Source organism: Solanum stenotomum, chromosome 7, assembly GCF_019186545.1.
Source record: "Solanum stenotomum isolate F172 chromosome 7, ASM1918654v1, whole genome shotgun sequence".
Lineage (NCBI taxonomy): Eukaryota > Viridiplantae > Streptophyta > Magnoliopsida > Solanales > Solanaceae > Solanum > Solanum stenotomum.
This window is the reverse complement of record NC_064288.1, coordinates 38,606,312-38,617,006: the sequence shown is the minus strand read 5'-3', so window position 1 is coordinate 38,617,006 and position 10,695 is coordinate 38,606,312.

Below are 10,695 nucleotides of genomic sequence, written 5' to 3'. Positions count from 1 at the left end.
TCACTTTTAAATTGACCAAGGAGCAGCTTGAGAAAGACCAGGAGAGGGACTAAAACATGGCAAAGATCATGACCCAACTTGACATTTTGTCAAAGAATGTCATGGGAGCTGGTTCTAGAAGTGTCAATGTTGTGGGTGTTGGGTGTGTAAACCTTGATAAGGCTATGTTTGAAGCATTGTACAACAAAGAGGTAAATTTCCTAGCCAACCAATGATGTAGTTATCGTACAAACTACCCGAGGAAGGGTGGTAACCAAGGTTGGAACAAGGATGAAGGCTAGAAAGATCGTGATAGAGAGTGGAGGGATCGTAACCCCACTTGGAAAGAAAGAGATGGGGAGAAGGACATGTACATTCCTCCCCACGAGCGTAAAAAACCAAAGGATTCTAAGGGTGGTCGGTGTAAGCTTATGCTTTCTCGATTCTCAACAAGGTTGAGGGGTTTGACAAAATTTTGAAAGAAATGAAGGAAGATGTGTCGACCCTTAGCCAGATGTTACTTTTCACTCCATCTATATCAAACAGTCGGAGACCCAGATGGGTCAGATTTTGTCTCATTTTAACTCGAGACAACAAAGGGGTTTGCCTAGTGACACTATGGCTAACCCCAAGAATGAGGTTTAAGTGAGGACTTGCGTCGTGCCACAACGTTAACTAAGGTGCTGCTTGGGAGGCAACCCATGTTTTTATTTGCTTTCTTTTTTATTTTGGAATAATTGTGTGTCGATAGTGCAGGTTAAAATGTGGAATGTGAGGAAAAGTGCAGGTTGGCGAGCCTAATATCCAGTCGGCGAGCCCGACTTGGACCGCTCTTGGACTCAAGAAATTCCAAGGTTGGAGTCTGTAAAACTCAGTGGGCCCATGGACAAATTGGTGAGTCACTGAACCGGTCAGCGATCACGACATTGTTTGCCATTTGGCCCCCATATTAATTGGAGGTCCTATTAAACTCTACGAGGTAAGGGTCCACTCGGCGTGTCGTCAAGTGGGTCGGTGAGAAAAATTAATGTCGCCGAAAGGGCGAGAACTGGACGATTTTAAAGGCCAAAGGTTTAAACTTTCAAACTCTTTCACATTCCCTCACTTTTTAACTTCCCAAGATCACACCCACACTATATTTTTCTATATTTTTGTACTTTTACCGCTTCCTAGTCGTCACTTGTGTGTTTACAGCTGGAAATCTTTGCCGCCTAGCTTTTCAAATATCGTATTAGGCATTAAAGGTTGGTTTTTCAAACCCCAAACTCGTAATAAGTGGTTTTACGCATTTGCAATTGTTTTGGGCTTAGTGATGTGTGCTAGGCCTCTTTGAATCCATGTTTGTGTGGTTGTTTGCCGAAGTTAATTTGAATATCTTGCCTAAAAAGATTAATTGTTGATTTTCTAAGTTTTGTGCCTTAAAAATGATCATAAATTGTTGGGTTGTGCTAAATTGTTGTTGGGTCTGGTCGGGTGAAGTCTGAGTAACCCATGAATGTGCTAAATGGCATAATTTACCCGATTATGGAGCGTTTGACGTCATTCTTAAGGGCTTAAGTCGTCAAATGACCTATTTTCTCTAAATCAAGATTAGTCTGAGTACCTCGGGGGCATAGGTCTTGTGGGTCTGAGGCTAATTGAATAAGTGTATGCTTTGATTTTGTTTTCGGGGGCTGCTTGGTTGATTTTGGAAGTCGGGGTAGAAAGTAGGCACATTGGGTAGTTTGGAGAGCTAGGTCGAGCTCGCCGAACCACTCGGCTGTTCGCCGAATTCCCCTTGATCGCCTTTAATTTCTTGCAATTGTTGAGTTTCTGTTCTGTTACTTTCGACGAGAAGCCTAAGTTTGCCGAGTGCACTCGGTGACTCGCCAAAGGTCTTCTTTGATTGCCCTTTCTGCGCCCCAAACTCCTAAAATGCACTGTAACTTTCGGCGGGCTTGTCTTTGCTCGCCGAATGCTGTCGGCGATTCGTCGGAAGTCCCCTCCAATCACCAACATGCCAATTTTTCTGGGAATTTTTGAGCCATTCCTTTTGGCGAACATGATCTAGTTCGCCAAAGTGATTCGGTGACTCGCTGATCAGTTTCAAAAAATCACCATGGACAGATCTAGTGTTGTTTCTTGCCCGAGCACTGATGCCCAAGTTCAGAGTGTTACACTCGGAACTGATTCCCCAACAGATGGAGAGACTGTGTAGACATGACTTTTCTTTACCTCCCTCTTTGTCCCTTTTTATTGACTTTTAGTATTTTGATTGCATTTGAGAAAAAATTGTTTTTTATTTGTGGTGGGGTGAGGTATTTCCATACCTACTTCTTGTGTTTATGATATTTTTTGTATATATTGGGTTTTGTGTTGGAAATTGTGTTTTAACACTGTGTTGTGGATGTTTGAGCTTGTGGCTCCTTGTTTTAATTGCAAATGGGTTTTGGATCTTTCTAAAACAATTTGCCACATCTTGATTGTGTTTGAATATGGTTATTCTTGTGCAAATTTTAGTGTCGGTCATGATCAATACCGATGACCTGAATAGTGCTCTTAATCGAACAAAAATGAATATGCGGCTACGATGAGGCCAAATGAAGTTGCATAGGCAATATGTGAACTTTTTGTATCTCATTGTGACTAGCAGATTATCAAATTGAGTCTCTTGTGATGAATATTGCACACTAGCAAAAGTGTGGAGTCTTGTTTGATATTGGTGCCAATGCCTTGTGTGATGAGCTTCCCGTGAACCATGTGTGATGAAACCTAGAATTTGCCCCATTGGTCCGGTTGACTAAGTGATGCAATCTCTTGAAATGATCTTAGGCAACAATTTTGAAGAGTAAACCAATTTGACATTATACTTCTTTTGTGGACTACCTTGTGAGTGTGTGAACTTTGCTTTAACACCTTTTGGGTCTTATCCCTTTCATGGAAGAAACTTGAGCAAATGAGACCTCTCTTTATCCCTTCACCCATAATCCTCATGAAGTGTTGTTTGTTTTAATAGCCAACTTAGGACAAAAGCCTAAGTTGGGGGTGTGGTGAAATGTCACAACCCAGGGGTACCCCCTAGACGTAACATGGCGTACTTGACCCCGAAGGGGTCTCATACAAGCCCTTAGCATAATCATAAACATAAAGTCAAAGAAATGATGCGGAAAATTTAAAACTTTTACAATCGAAGTCAACTTCTTTTTCATAAACGAAAATAAGAGTCTAGACCTTGTCTCAATCATCATCTAGTACAATAGAGAATACAGATAGGGTCAAATGCCCTTTACATCAGTAAAGTCTCAAACATAGAATGTACAATAGAAGCTAAAATGGATAATGTCTTGTCCTCAAATATTGAGGACTCACCAAGCTTAGGGAGTAGTCAACCCAAGCTTCACTTGAAATAAGAAGTACGTCTCAACGACCGGAACCTACACTTATAAGAAAATGTAGAAAATATGGGTTAGCACAAATAATGTACTAAGTATGGAAGCCATGCACAAAAATCATTGAAACATTCATAAAAGGGACATTTAGTTGAAATCATGCATTTATCAAGTTTGAAGGACATTATGCACAATTATGAAGAACATAAGTCAAACCAACATATAAGCAACCCAAAGCCATACTTGTACAGTGCAAAGGTAATATACCATAACCCTACCAAATGCTAAGTATCACATAAATAAGGAGTTATTCATATTCATAACTTGTAACAAGTAAAGTCAACCTTAACATCCATACATATTTTACATACATAATCCATAAGTCTTCATAACATAAGAGAACCTCACCATAACCCACCTTAAAGTCTAGTTGTGCAATGCATAAGTGAAGTCCCATACCCCCACTCATACTAAGTAGTACCTCTTAAGATGACATAATTAAATTCCATGTTCTTATCATAGTTCATAGTCATATCATATAGGGAAACTAGAATTAACCGACATAGACCATGTGAGTTACATGGAACCCGATGTCTTACTCCCACAACGAAAAGAGATGTCCTACTTGACTAAGGTAAAACTTACATAATAGCTTTTAGGTGGATCCACTAGCTAAAGACCTATGTGGGCACATAGTTATGGGATAAGGAGATTGCTACTAGAAACCCAAACTACTAACGTAAAAGGTTTCCATCTCATGAGATAACTTACATTGGGAAGCCGGACTTTCTAACGTAAAAGCTTCCATCTCACTTTTCATATCCACTCGGTGCTAAGCATAATTCCCTTTAAAAGTCATATTAAGTCTTCACTTAAGTTCATGTTCATGAAAGAATGCACTAGACACTCAAACCAACATACATCATAATAGCTCATAGATTCATTAGGTGAGGATTTCCTTTCAACCTTAGAATCATCAACATGTGAGTAAACCTTTCACATCATATTCATAGTGTGTTCATGAGAATGACCGTACAATCAACACCACAAGCTTATCATAAAGATACATACATACTTCATGCATAATCAAGTGTAAGGGTATAGGGAAGAAGGATCTTGCATCAATACCACAATTACACAATAGTCATAGGATCATCACAATCAAAGTGAATCACAAGTTCATATACAATCTTCAACAACATGTGTAAACCCTAAAAAGTTACCCTTCAAGGCTATGAGTGAAGATCAACCCTAACTTCTAGAATTATTACATTAGATAGAGGGATTTCATGATTCAACATCTTAATATATGTAAACATAATCAATTGTTAAGCTTCCATGATCAATCAAGTCACACCTTAGTTCACAATTTAGGAAAAAGGGGAATCATGGGTCCAAGAGAGATTTTCATCATCGAACATCAATACTCCATTAAACCAACCCTAATTCATCATAATCAACAATGATAAACCATAATTAAACAATTGAAATCATTTTGGAAGGAGACCCATGACATGGAATAAAACCCTAGGTTTTTGGAAGTCTTAACACATAGTTTGAAGGGGCTTCTTGGGTGATATCTACCCAAGGATGAAAAGAATCCATACCTTAATTTTATTTCCACACAAAATTGGAGGAGAAAGGTTGTTTCTTGAACCCCTAGTGTGACCTTGTTCTTGCTCTTCGATGGAGTCCTAGAGAGAATTTTTTTGAGAGGAGAGTTGGTTTCTAATTTTGAGTCTTGTTAGGTATGAAGTGTTAAGTGGAGTTTAATGACTTAGAAGTATTTATATTGGTGTAAAATAATGAATTAAATTGACCCACACTAATAAAATAACTCTAGGAATTTATGGCTTTGACTAAGCCTTGGCCGAATTAAGATAACTTTTACAGACCCCATCCACCACCCCCACCCACGGGGTGTGGATGGACCCACGGACCATGCTGGTCACTCGTGGGTTGGGTCTGGGGCTTGTCATTTTGGCCTTGGTCTAGGCCTCACTCACAAGCCCCACCTACAGGGCATGAGTTGGTCCACAGACCGTACTGCATAGGCGTGGAATGCAACTAGAACTTTGAAATTTTGGGGGAGGGCTGGCCTTGACTCACGACCCCCACCTATGGGGTGTGAGTCCACCCACGAGGCGTGGGTGCCCCTTTCATAAACCATGCTGTTTTGATAGCTTTTTGGGGGCAATCCCTTAGCCCTCCTCAAGGGTCCTTGGGGGGTGGGGGCAATGCCTTGATGTTTAGGAACTAGGACCTTATTACTAAGTTAGGGAAGTTATTTTAGGATTTGAATCTTTACGTTTAACTCATTCAGGATACTAAACTACATGTTAGGCTATAGCTTAGGTCATTGGATTTCCGAGGTGTTACATGAAACGAGAAGGTAAATCAAGAAATGCAAAAGAGTACCACTTGATCCATGGTTTTGAGAAATATGTAACCCCTCCGTACTAGAAAAAAAGAGAGAAAAAGAAAAGAAGAATGAAAAAGAAAAAGAACGAAAAAGTTGTGAAATAAAGTTGTGAAAGTTGCAAGAGAAATGGGGTGTCCGGTATTCCATGAGAAGTGAATAATGGGGTGAAATTTGAGCATGAATGAGAATAATGAAGAAAAGGAAAGGAAGTAATATTCATACCACATTTCATGAGGATAGAAGCCATTGAGCCTAAATGACCATACCTTTGCACTCAGCCCCGTTACAAGCCTTAAAAAGACCTTTTTGATCTTGAGTGAGCTGAAACAAATGTTGATTGGAAAATAAAGGCAAACCTATGGGTGAAGTCATGCATGTGTTCATCTTTGTGAGTGTGAGAGTTGTATGTAATTCTGGAACTATATATTATTGAACCATTGTGTGTGAATATGGAATCATTCTTTGTGTGAGGGCATTTGAGTACCTTTGTTGAGCATGAACTTGCATTTGAAGCAAGTATTGTGAACTTGAAAATCTTTGATAATGGTGAGTCGCAACTTGAATCTTTGAGTGCACAATTGATCCCTGCATGAGTAAGTTGAGTCTTGTTGTGTGCATTCATGATTGAGTCTTTTGTAGCACTGTTTGAGACATCCTTTTTGAACTACTGAACTTGAGGTTTACTTGAGGGCAAGCAAAAGTATAAGTTGGGGGTGTAGATGAGTCCGAGATTTGGACTCATTTAGGGCTTTATTTGTATAGGTTTAGTGTCCTCAAATGCTTATTTTGTGCCAATAACTGATGTAAATTCCTTGATTTTCAGGATTATGGATTGAGGAGCAAAGCAAGGACACTAAGTTGCAAAAAAGAACAAAGCAAGCTGAAATAATGAAGAAAAGAGTGCCTGGTGATCGCCAAGTCCATTTGGCGAGTCACCGAGTGGCCACTTGACCGCCTTTTGTTCTAGTGTTCCAAGCCGTGAAGGAAAGAACCAAGTTGGCGAGAGAAAAGAGCAGTCGGTGGATTGCCCAGTTATTCCGCGATGCATAATAGGATCGCCCAAAGTTACATACTTTGAGAATGCTAAAGGCCAAGGCATAAGGGCGATGGAATTGACCAAAAGACGGATCATCGAGTGGATCGGCGAGCCTGACTTACTTCGCTGAGTGACTCTTCACAGTACATTTTTGGCGACTATAAATACGTTTTGAACATTTAGTTTACAGGCTTTTAATCAATTAGCAAGTATTATTATTATTCATATCGAATTCTGAGTATTGAGAGAGTTTTCTCTAGTTTTCCCTAAGCTTTGGAGAATTGAACTTTTTTCAGAAATTGGAAGTGAGTGTTTGAGATTCTTTGACTTGGAACATTGCAAAGATGAAATTGATCTTACCAGTTATGGAAACTCAATTTGGTAACGATTTTTTATCTTTTTATGATGTCTAGCTAAAACCCCAATTCTTGGGGTGTGATTATGTGATTATGGGCTGATTTAGTTTATGGGTATTGCTAATTGTTAGTTTAAATACTGTTTAGTAGTGATTTCAATCATTAATTGTGATTCAATTTAAGAATTGTAGTTGCAAATGTAGTTCTACCCTTGTGTATTTGGCTTGCTCGAGAGAGAGGTTTTAAAACTAAGATTATGGATTGATGGTTAGTAGGTATTGGGTTGTCATGGGTTCAGATCGAGAGAGTGAACCCTAAACCCCTTTCCACTCATTTAGCTCGAGAGAGTGAATGGACTAAATCATTGGCTGTTCTTATTTTCCATGCTTGTTGATGTTCGAGAGAAATCAACTTGATTCGGGGTAAATTGTAAGAGAGAAAGTTTACCTCCTCTATAGTCTAGCTTATTCACTAATATACAAATATTCCTGAACAGTTGCAATTACCCATTTGTCTACATTAGCCTATAATCGAATCACATCCCAAGAAACCGTCTCATTATTGTTATTTTTGTGTTGTTTGTTGTTGTTAGAGTTGATACTTAAAACCAAATCCCCCTTATTTGACATTCGTATCACCCCCTGTTGTAGCTGGTACTCATTTGGTTGGGTTTATACTGTCTAGCGATCATTGACACTTAGAATTGGATGAAGTGTCCTTGAAAAGTTAATCAGGTCCGTATGTCCCAAAAACAAACACTGTCTAATTTTTATTTTTTAAGTTTTGTACTTTAGTATGCTTTCTTCTTGGTTTGTTTTGAGTAGTTTGAATACTAACAAGTATCCCATAGGTATAATGGCGCCAAAAAGAGCACATGCCTACCAACACAAGTATATGTCCATGTCTGTGGCACCCTCAGCTCGACAACTTGTTGATGAGGACAATGAATCTAACGCTAGCGGATCTAAAATTAATCTGGGAACGACCAGGACCTCCCCTACGACACCTCTGATTACGAGGCGACGATCGAGATAAATTGTATCGGATGAGGAGAAGCCATCAAGTCATGCTAATTCCCCTAGTCTGAGGAGGGGTGCCAACCTTCAAATGTTGAGAATAGCGAGTCGATGTCTGTCTCCAGCTCTAATTCAGTTGCCGCATTGGCTTGTGATGCTACTAGTTCCAGTGAGGCCCATGACTCTCTTGGTATGAGGGTTGAGCGTGTACTATTGTCCATAGAGGCAAACAAGTGGTGCGTTCGCGAGATGTACCAAATATACGAGGATGGGTTATATGTTAATGAGCAACAGAAGTTGGCCCGAACCATTTTTGAGGAGCGACGAGTGCTTACAAGGAGCCTCCATACAGATCCAGAGATTCATGAGCTGTTTAAGCGTCATCGATGTGAGTGGGTGGCGGAGAATTCGGGATAGTACAACTCAGAGATATTGAGGAAGTTTTATGCTTCCTATGTAACCACTGTGGAAGGTACTATGCCTCCACGAGCTAAGACACTGGCTCAGACCCCACTACTGACTACCTTGGTGTGGGGTATCCCCGCTGACTTATCAAAGACCACCATCTGCTATTTTATTTACGGCCCGATACATACTCAGCCGATTCATACAACTAAATATGACTATCAGATGAGGGAAGTGCAAAGCAAGGTATCTATACGGGACTCCGAGCATCAAGAGAGCTTACTACGATTGATGGCTTGCCCTATTACTGATAATGGGGAGAGCACTGACTGGGTGTGTGATATGACACAGCCTATCCGAAAGGCGACTTTGGGTTTTGCGGCCAAGTTCTAGTGGTCCATCATACGGGCCAAATTGTCTCCCACACAAGCATACAATGTTGTGACTTGGGACTGTGCGACTATGCTTGCGTCACTGACGGTGCGGTTGAATATTGAATTCTCCCGTATTATTGAAGCGGAGATACATGAGAGGTCCTTCTAGAGGACTACCACTATACCTTTTCATTATCTCAGTTTTCTCCTTTGTAAAGAGGCTAATGTGCCATTGTGGGGTTGTGACAGGCTTATTGAGGTGACCAAGACAGTCAATGTGTGCTTGATAAAAGATTATGCAAACCTAGAAGCTCCTCAGAAGGGTATACAAGTTGACTTACCTCATTTGGGTGGTTATATTGATGTTGATGTTGATTAGGCAGATGAGACCCTATTCCTGCCACTACTGCGGAGCCCGATGTGCATACTCCCACTTCCACTTCATCCAGCCACGCTGCGAGCACACCACATGCTTCTACCCCTTCTAGGTTTGTCATGCTTGTTGCTCCCAATTGCACACACAACTGTACGCGGTCGCACAAGTAATATAGTTTCTTTAAAAATGAGTTATCGTTCCCAAGGGACTTATGATCAACTTATATTTGCTAACTTAATTCCACAATTTGACAAAAAATAACTTTAAAAGAGTTTGAATATTGTTTATTACTGCTACGATTAATGCAATAAATAAAGTAACTAATGTGAACGACTTCAAATTGATGTTTCAAACAAGTAAGAGACAATTCCAGGGCTGTAGCATGCGTTGGATTTCATGTATCGTATCTCAGGTATTCAACTAATTTAGGTTATCAAGTTACTGATTTACACGGTTAATTATATGATTATGATATCCCGACCTCTAATCACCTACTCCAATTAGCTATCTAACTACATCGTTGACCGGGGATAGACAGTCCTAAGTGGCGAGCATTTATATTTTATCTTGTTTTATAACCAAGCTGGGTGTTCATCCTTGCGTCACTCCTAAACACAAATCAACTCAACTTAATGGAAGATCAAGCTTTCTATATTCTTTAGTCTATCTACCTTAGCGTCTCCCAATTTTAAGAGTAGACGAGATTTATATCTATGATGTCCAGTCAAGAAATACTAAAACAAGAATATAGAAGTAACTTAAAAGTGATAACCATGAATTAATTCAAAACCATTAATAATCAACTATCAATCCGTAGCAACAGCCTAGAAAAAGGGCGTTTAGCCACACATAATGTTCAAAAACTGAAAAATAGTATTGTTCAAGCGATTTCCAAAATAAAGAAGAGTTAGAGAATTTAAACCTATTACAAAACTTTAATCCTTACTCTTGCACACCAAAAAGAAGTCGAACCCCCAACTAATAACCCTAGTGTCACGACCCGGGATCACCCCCTAGTCGTAACCGGTGTACTCGACCTCAAAGAGGTCTGATACAAGCCTCTTAGCATTCATTCATCGCATAGACACTAAAACCATAAGGAATTAAAAACTTTCTTTACCAAGAAAATATTTTATAATAAAAAAAAACAATAGCAAGCGGAAGACTTTCTAGACTTTATACATGATGTCTCAAAACCATCTAATACTTTAGAGTACAAAATTCGGGACCAATCCCATACACAACTTAAACAATACTAAAAAGACATAAAAGAACATATGGGGTATTGTCCTCGAATATATGAGGACTCACCAAGTCTTCATCTTCAACACTTAGAAACCTATCAAATAGCCATGACATGTCA